This window comes from Tachypleus tridentatus, chromosome 3 (assembly GCF_004210375.1).
Source record: "Tachypleus tridentatus isolate NWPU-2018 chromosome 3, ASM421037v1, whole genome shotgun sequence".
Taxonomy (NCBI): Eukaryota; Metazoa; Arthropoda; class Merostomata; order Xiphosura; family Limulidae; genus Tachypleus; species Tachypleus tridentatus.
In genome coordinates, this window is record NC_134827.1 from 102994149 (window position 1) to 103002412 (window position 8264).

The 8264-nt window shown below is 37.0% G+C and overlaps 1 protein-coding gene across 2 annotated transcripts in view; it reads right to left on the reverse strand.

The window, feature by feature from the left end:
• Positions 1–7872, reverse strand: part of LOC143247638 (ecotropic viral integration site 5 ortholog-like) — a 59942-nt gene extending 52070 nt beyond the window's left edge. For both annotated transcript variants that reach the window (XM_076495997.1, XM_076496000.1), the window contains exon 1: positions 7714–7872. The gene's annotated coding sequence lies outside the window, so the exon portion shown is untranslated. The remainder of the gene's footprint in view (positions 1–7713) is intronic.
• Positions 7873–8264: the final 392 nt, after the last annotated feature.

The following is an 8264-nucleotide window of genomic DNA, read 5'->3' on the forward strand; positions in this document are numbered from 1 at the left end:
AAAGTCAATCAAATCCTTGATGTCATTCACATCTGATTGAAAACCTCAACAGTTCCATTGGAGTAGGATGGCCATTTTTATTTGTTTTGGAGGAAAATTTGGTATAGAGACTTTATTTGCGATCGTACTTTTTACTCTACTGAATGTGGGTCGGTCACTCTTTAGTGATCCTGCTCTGGATCGAGTAGGTAGGTCGAAGTTTGTAGACATACGTTCCAGTGATTAAGGACGTGAACGAATGGGTTGTTTAATTGTTGGGGTGTCAAGAGAGGAAGACCCCATTGAAACACCTAGGCTTAAACAAGGTGAAGTTGGGCAATAACTGGAAGATGTGGTAAAAAACAGAGGTGGTAGATACTGATTCATTAACTTTGTTGATTTTGGAGGGTACTAGATTAAGATGCACTGTTAAGGATTCTGTAGGAGACACAGAAAGGTCTGTCTGGACTCCTACTGTAGTAGTGGAAAGGATTATAGCAGCATAAGTCCGAGATGGAATTGGGAATAGTAATTTCGGAGCCTCTGAATAAATAATATAGTGAACTGTTCTTAGACGTTGTACTTCTTTCTCTTCTACCCATTTAGGGCAAGAAGTAAAATAGGAAGGATGTGGACCATTACAGTTAACACAATGCGGTTCCAGCTGGCATTCAAAAGTATCATGGTCTTTACCAGCATAACGGGCACATGTCAAGGAACCACGGCAAGATGTTTTCGAATGACCAAATCGTTGACAATGAAAACATCTAACAGGGTGAGGAATATGAGACAATACCTTACAATTCTGATATTTTGCCCTGATTGTGGAAGGAGGACATGATATGTTAAATGTTAATATTAGAACATTTGTCAGCTCCATAATCCTGTCTCTACGAGTAACATTTCGGCACACGGCTATAACACCTTGGCCGGTGAAACCTGCGAGGATCTCTGACTCAGGAATGGTCTTTAAATCCCTCTCAACTATAACTCTTCTGGAAGAATTCAAAGTAGAATGAGGAGTAGCCTCAATGGGTATATCCTCAGTGGCCTTTGATTTCAAGAGGAGTTTAGAATGTTGTGATAAAACTTTCCACTAAAATATCCCCAGACCCTAATTTTTTACCGATTTCGGTGAGCCTGCAAGCCCTTCTAAACCCTTCTGAATAAAATATGGAGACATCTGCCCTGAGGATTTTTCAGTTAAAGAATGTATAATTAAAAATCGTGGGACAGATACAGAGTCATCAATGCGTGATCATGCCAGTAGTCGGATTTTTCTGTATGCTGTTATGCTTGTTTATGTTATTTGAAGGGTATCCATGATAAAAAAAAAAAAAGAGGATAATTCGGTGCCCACTGACCCCACTCACCATGGAGCCCTACGAGGGGACGCACTATAGTGCCGTATGAGGTCACTGCAGCGACGCCAAGGTTTCGCAAGTACTATACCCGAACAGCAGTATCAGACAATGTCCACTGCACCTGTTGAGAACGTCCTACGCTGGCACTCAGTTGACCCTAGCCCAAGTGAACTAGCCGACTGATTTGGGGAATCACCCCAAGACCGCCCATATACAGGAATTCAAGGCCAAAATGGTGTGCTGGAGTTTGACCCCTCAACCGCCAGGATTCTCTCCTCCCCTTCACGGGTCACCACGCACGGCAAATACGAAGATGGATGTTTAGATCCCAGAGGTTTGTTTGTTTGTTTGGAATATCGCACAAAGCTACTCGAGGGCTATCTGTGCTAGCTGTCCCTAATTTAGCAGTGTAAGACTAGAGGGAAGGTAGCTAGTCATCACCACCCACCGCGAACTCTTGGGCTACTCTTTTACCAACGAATAATGGGATTGACCGTAACATTATACACCCCCACGGCTGAGAGGGCGAGCATGTTTAGCGCGACGCAGGCGCGAACCCGCGACCCTCGGATTACGAGTCGCACGCCTTACGCGCTTGGCCATGCCGGGCCAGATCCCAGAGGAGGTAAACTAAAAGTGCACAACCTTCTCTGGGAGGTCCCCTCACCACCTACAGGAATCCACATCGACGGGTGCATACACAGTAACTAAACAATAATTACTTTTTAATGTATATAAATATCCCAGTGATTATGGTTCCCCATACTGCAATGTAGTATTACGTACATTACAGCGATTAATACGTTTATTTACATACTCGAGCGACACTTTTGTAGTCCTTATTTCAGCACGTGACAATGCACAAGGTCGTTGGCACACCGCACAATGACAACGGGTCAAACAAACGTAACACAACTGTCGCTTATATCAACTCTCTCTCTCTCTCGTGCACGATACAAGTACCACATTTCTTTCGAAAGTATTTTCGTGTAATTGCTCAACACAGATATTCAACGATAACAGCGTTATCTACTAACACACAATTCTAAGAATACGAGTCCGACAATAAACGAACTCGTATATTCAGGGGAAGGTGGAAATTCTACAGTTGTACAGTCTACAGATCTACTAAAAACATCCCTCTTCCCACGGCCTCCAGTAAAACATCTGGTATTATTGTTTGTTTGTTTTGGAATTTCGCACAAAGCTACTCGAGGGCTATCTGTACTAGCCGTCCCTAATTTAGCAGTGTAAGACTAGAGGGAAGGCAGCTAGTCATCACCACCCACCGCCAATTCTTGGGCTACTCTTTTACCAACGAATAGTGGGATTGACCGTAGCATTATACCGCCCCCACGGCTGGGAGGGCGAGCATGTTAGGCGCGACTCGGGCGCGAACTCGCGACCCTCAGATTACGAAGCGCACGCCTTAACGCTCCAAGTCATGCCAGGCCCTGGTATTATTAATAAAAAATAATATATTAACATTACTAAAACTAACCACAGGCCTATAACTCAATACAATAACTAGTTTTTTCGACACGTGTTTTTTTTTTTTTTTTTTTTTTTAAGCTTCTTTCTGACCCAATTTTTGCTGGGTATAAATTTAACTTTGTCTGGTGTACTCCATGAAGTAACCTCTTGATTGTAGAACAATGGATTTATCACGGTTACTTCCCTCGTCTTATTGGGTTTTACTCTAATTAATAAAGCTCAATATTTTGAAAATGCTTAATGTACATTTAAATGGTTCGTTACATAGAATCACGTCAAAGTTACTGGCCTCACCCAGAAATCCCGAATCTAACACAAGGCACTGACTTTTATTATGAACATTCATGACAGACCCGAGCTTTATTCCACACATTATTGACAGATTAAACTTGTACATACCTCAGAGTGGAATTTGTATTAGCTACATAAAAGGCTATACCTGCCCCTAGTTTTAAACCAACAAAAGGGTGGGTGGTCAGCCAACAGCACACACTGCCAAACGCTTGGGCTGTTTCAGTCTGACTGTAGAGTGGAATTTGACTGTGGTAAACCTTTGTATTCGCAGTCCAGAAAGTATAAACATTAGGCTATGTTCTGTTTATAATATGTGTACAAAATCCCTCTGTCTCTACAGGGTGGCCCATAAGTCCCTACCCATCCATATTTCTTGTTGATAATAAAGTTTCGTACATTAATTGTTCAATAATTCTCGATGAATATGCAACTTTAATGTCACAGTAATATACTAACTCAAAACTGTGTATGTAACATCCAGTCATGTAGTTTCCAAACCTTCGTAAAAATACTAACGTCAGATGTTAATCCACTGAATTTGAACAGTTTGTGATGTTCGAAATCTATAAACGTTCCTGGTTACACATCCGTAGTTTCACGATTAACAAACGTCAACCATAGTTAAAACTTCAGAGGTTTTATAGTATAACAACTGTAGCAAACCAACAATATATACTGTCTCTTGGCGTGTCGGTTTATAAACGTTAGGTGAAGTTGTCGAAAACTCAGTGGACAACAATGTAAAACATTGTTGATTCTTACACTCGAGAATCTTTCACAACTTTGGTGAATAGGTGGGAATTTCGTAACACGTTCAACAGCGCAAGTTACACGCATTTCTAAATATATATTTAATTGAAACAAACAGGTAATAGTAAATCTGTAACATGTACAATACTCCATTTGTATCAAGTTCACTCGGTTAACGACGTAGTAAATAAAAATTAGCCATTTTTGGTTTTACACTAAATAACAATAAGAGGGCTAACTTCTAGGGTTAATGATAATACTGTTTGCACTAGAATTGTAGTTTTCTAAAATTACTAATAGTTATTAACATATATAAAACAGATACTCTGTTTGAAACTGTCATCTCACTGAAACTGGTTGACACCATTGTTTAGGTTTGTGAGTTATGATATAATAAAACAAGCAGTAGAAGAAATGTAAACTTTTTTGCTATGAATATGATATTTACATACATGACCAGAACTTGCGAGTCAGTCATTACATAGATATTATAAAAGTTAACACTGTAAAGTTCTGATGTCCTACTGAGGAGGTATTTAAAATATCATTTAGATGAACAATCCGAGTCATCACTAGATAGGCAGTGCTGCCACATGTCTGATGTTAATGAGTCACAAATATAAATGCTCTTGTATGTTCAGATGCTTGGTAGTTATGACAAAATGGCAGAGACTTTAATCAACTACATTATTTATTGACACAAAAAATGGCGTTTACCGAAAATTAAAATTAATGGTTTTGTGTTTTAGTCTCTCACTTAAAGAAAAGGCTGCGTGTTTGTGTTTCAGGGTCTTGTACTAAATCTTATTTTTACCCAACAGAGTTAAATGACTGGTAATCTACGATGTCACTTCTGCAGAAGAATAAAGTTTGTCAGGCACGTCTACAATGACAAACTATCACAAAGTTTACAAATCTGGGTCATCACTAATTAGCACATAAATATCACCATGATAATCATGCCGTATAATGACAACAATCTTTCTTTGTAGTTGAAACAAAACAAAAATGACAAACACGTACAACAGCAACGCAGTTCGTGGCATTTGTGTTCGTAATAAGCCACGACACTATTGTATAGAAACTACCAGGTCCTTGTAGTTAAGCATTAAGTTTTATTCAGTGTCACCTTTGACATGTTACTGAGTCATGTCGTAAAAAAAACAACAACACGAAAATTATATCCTTTTAGTAATGACGAAGATCTCGTTTATTAAATTTATATAAATATATTGTTTAAAAACTGATTCAATTATTAAATAAAACAAGTGTAATTTTAACACTCGGTAAAGAAATAACCACTTCCATTCGAAAAACGTTTATCACCAAGTAATCACAAATTCATCAACACTCAAATTCACCTTTAAATTTACACTTCTTTTTTAAAAATAGTTCCACTTCAAACAACTGACGACCTCTACGCTTTTGCTTTCTTTAGAATTTCACCCCTGATTTTACGTAATTGTCATTATTTTAGACTGAACGCCGATTACACATCCGTAAATAATGTTTAACACCATGGTGTATAAGGTATAATGTCTGATGCTGGCAAAGCTTCAGATATCGACTGCTAGGTTGCGCTACATTACAACGATTATTTTACACAAATCTGTTTGTTAGCTATTATATTTCCAGTATGAAACAAAAATCAAAATTTACTGGACACCCGTAGTATACGACTAGTGAAAATAAACGTACAAACAATGACATTGCAACTTACTATTAGGCTATGAAATACTGCATTTTTATTATACAAGAATATTTGAACCAACATATCATCAAGTCTTTGTTTGTTTGAATTTCGCGCAAAGCTACTCGAAGGCTAGCTGCGCTAGCCGTCCCTAATTTAGCAGTGTAAAACTAGAGGGAAGGCAGCTAGTCATCACCACCCACCGCCAGCTCTTGGGCTACTCTTTTACCAACGAATAGTGGGATTGACCGTAACATTATAATGCCCCCACGGCTGAAAGGGCGAGCATGTTTGGCGCGACGAGGATGCGAACATACAAAAATGTTTATAAGTGAGTAGTTTCTCGAGATTTGCGACTGTAATGTAAATCAATTTCACGTCTCAGCCCCCAAATATAGTCTTCCATCATGCTTTCGTTATACGCTCCTTGGTAGCAGTTTAAGGGTTAAGTAACATAATAATTGGCGCAATTCTTTGTCCCATATTAATTACATCCAGACACCTTTTTTTTTTTTTTTAATTCCCTGTAATGTGTTACAAAACTTAATTTTTCTTTGATAACACTATGTAACAAAATTGTTTACTTTTTCTTGTTCCTGGACAGAAAGTGTTATTTCCCAATTGCTTATGCCTAAAGTAAATGGAAAAAAAACCTATTTTTCTCTTCAAACTTTGATTTTGTGACTTGGGAGTGTACAACTAAAACATGATGGGATACTATATTTGGAGGCTGATACGTGGAAGTGATTTACATTACAGTCGCAATTCTCGAAAAACTACCCACTTATAAACATGTGTGTAACTTTAAAGACATGTAAATCTTGATTCATATGTTGTTTTATTCAGACCTTACGTAAATGAAAATATGCAAATTTGCCGTTTTTGCATAAAAAAAATAAGTAAATTTCTAAATTTCATTATCCAGGTCACAAACACAAAGTTTGAAGGGAATAATGGCCATTTTCTGTACTTTTACAACATAAGCAATTAATAAATAACACATACTATCCAGGAACACAACTTGTGTTGCATAGTGTAATTATTGTGACAATATTCTTACCAATGAAACACATAATAATTAGTAACATTCAAAGGCATCCCGTCTCCAAGTGCTTTGTACTTATATTGATTGTATATTATAATACTGAAAACATAACTAGTTATATTGTTAATTTCATAATTCTTTATCGGTAAGTTCCTGTTTTACCAAACGACCAGTACGTGTAAAATGTTTATATTATATTTATACATGTAAAACACGCACAGAATAATGTTAAGTTTAAATAGTAATAACAACTTTACCTGAAAACAAACAAACAGAAAACAAAACTGTCATTAGGTGATGAGTATAATTAGTTTAAGAATTATGATAGTTTTCTGCAATGCTATCACTTATAGTAGTATTAAGATTTTCACTAATTTAGAGCTGTCCAAGATAACTGAGAGATAGGCCTAACCTTATACCGCTGTCTTCACCGGGCAAAGTAATAAAATCGACATCTATGGCCACTCTAGTACTAAGTTACCTCCTGTCAGATTCTATGGCTTGTTTCTATCTATTTTAGTATAATATGAAATGCCTCCTCTTATAAGTTAACACTTATTTTTTGACTGACTTTATTCGTAATCTCAAAATGCTTATTTAGTGTTAATACCCATACCAGCCGTCTTGAGAATACGTTTTTTACTTCAAGCGGGTTTCTCGTAATCACGTATTGTTCAGCTTTCTTCTCGTTAAGTTTGAGCTGTTTTAATTTCATTTTGATATCAGTTCCAATTATACTCTTCTATCATCAGAAATGTGTATTCAATTTGATCACAAGTTAGGCCTAGACCTCCATTTTACATTTTAAATCTTAAAACACGCTCCAAAGAATTAAAAAACGACATGTTAGTTTTCTACTATAAACATACAGCAATTTGGCAATAGCTGGCTTAACCGATAGCACAGTAAACATACGCGAGGAGTGACACACCAGTTGATTTCAAACAGGCCCAAGAAATTTAAATATTACCGACTCGTTAATGTATAACTCAGCATCGAGTTATAACTTATGCACATAACCACTTGATTGGTTAAAAGTTATTTTAATCTAAAATAACAAACATTTGATATTTTTACATGACCTAAATTCAACTTACTTTGAAGTTCCACGTCAGTAGTATAACCTCCAGAAAGTTTACAAGTAACATACACACGTACAGTATTTCACACGCTAATCATGACGACAACCTCATAACGAATTACAACTAACCGTACAGTGCCAACAACTTTAACTACTTATTACCACCCCTCTTCATGTTGAAATTATTTTTGCTGATCTTAGCGCCATCTCTCGTAACTACTGAAGTAAATATTTTTATAGAATGCAATATTGCATTATATATGTAAAAACGACTGGTTTAGGTTGAGAAAATGTTTTTTATGTAGAGGAGCGAACAACATTTCGACCTTCTTCGGCCATCGTCAGGTTCACAAAGAAAGAAAGAGGTAACTGACCGATAGCTGACCACATGTTTGAAGGGGATTGTGTAACTTTATATTGGTTTATTTTGGGCTTGAGTTGTTGTATAAGTAAGACTTCTTTAATTGTGCGTTTATTTATGAAGGGTTATAAATTTTTAAACTTTCATTTTAATTTCAGCACTTAATGAGCCTTAATGTATTTTCAGTTAAGCAATGGAAGGGGCGA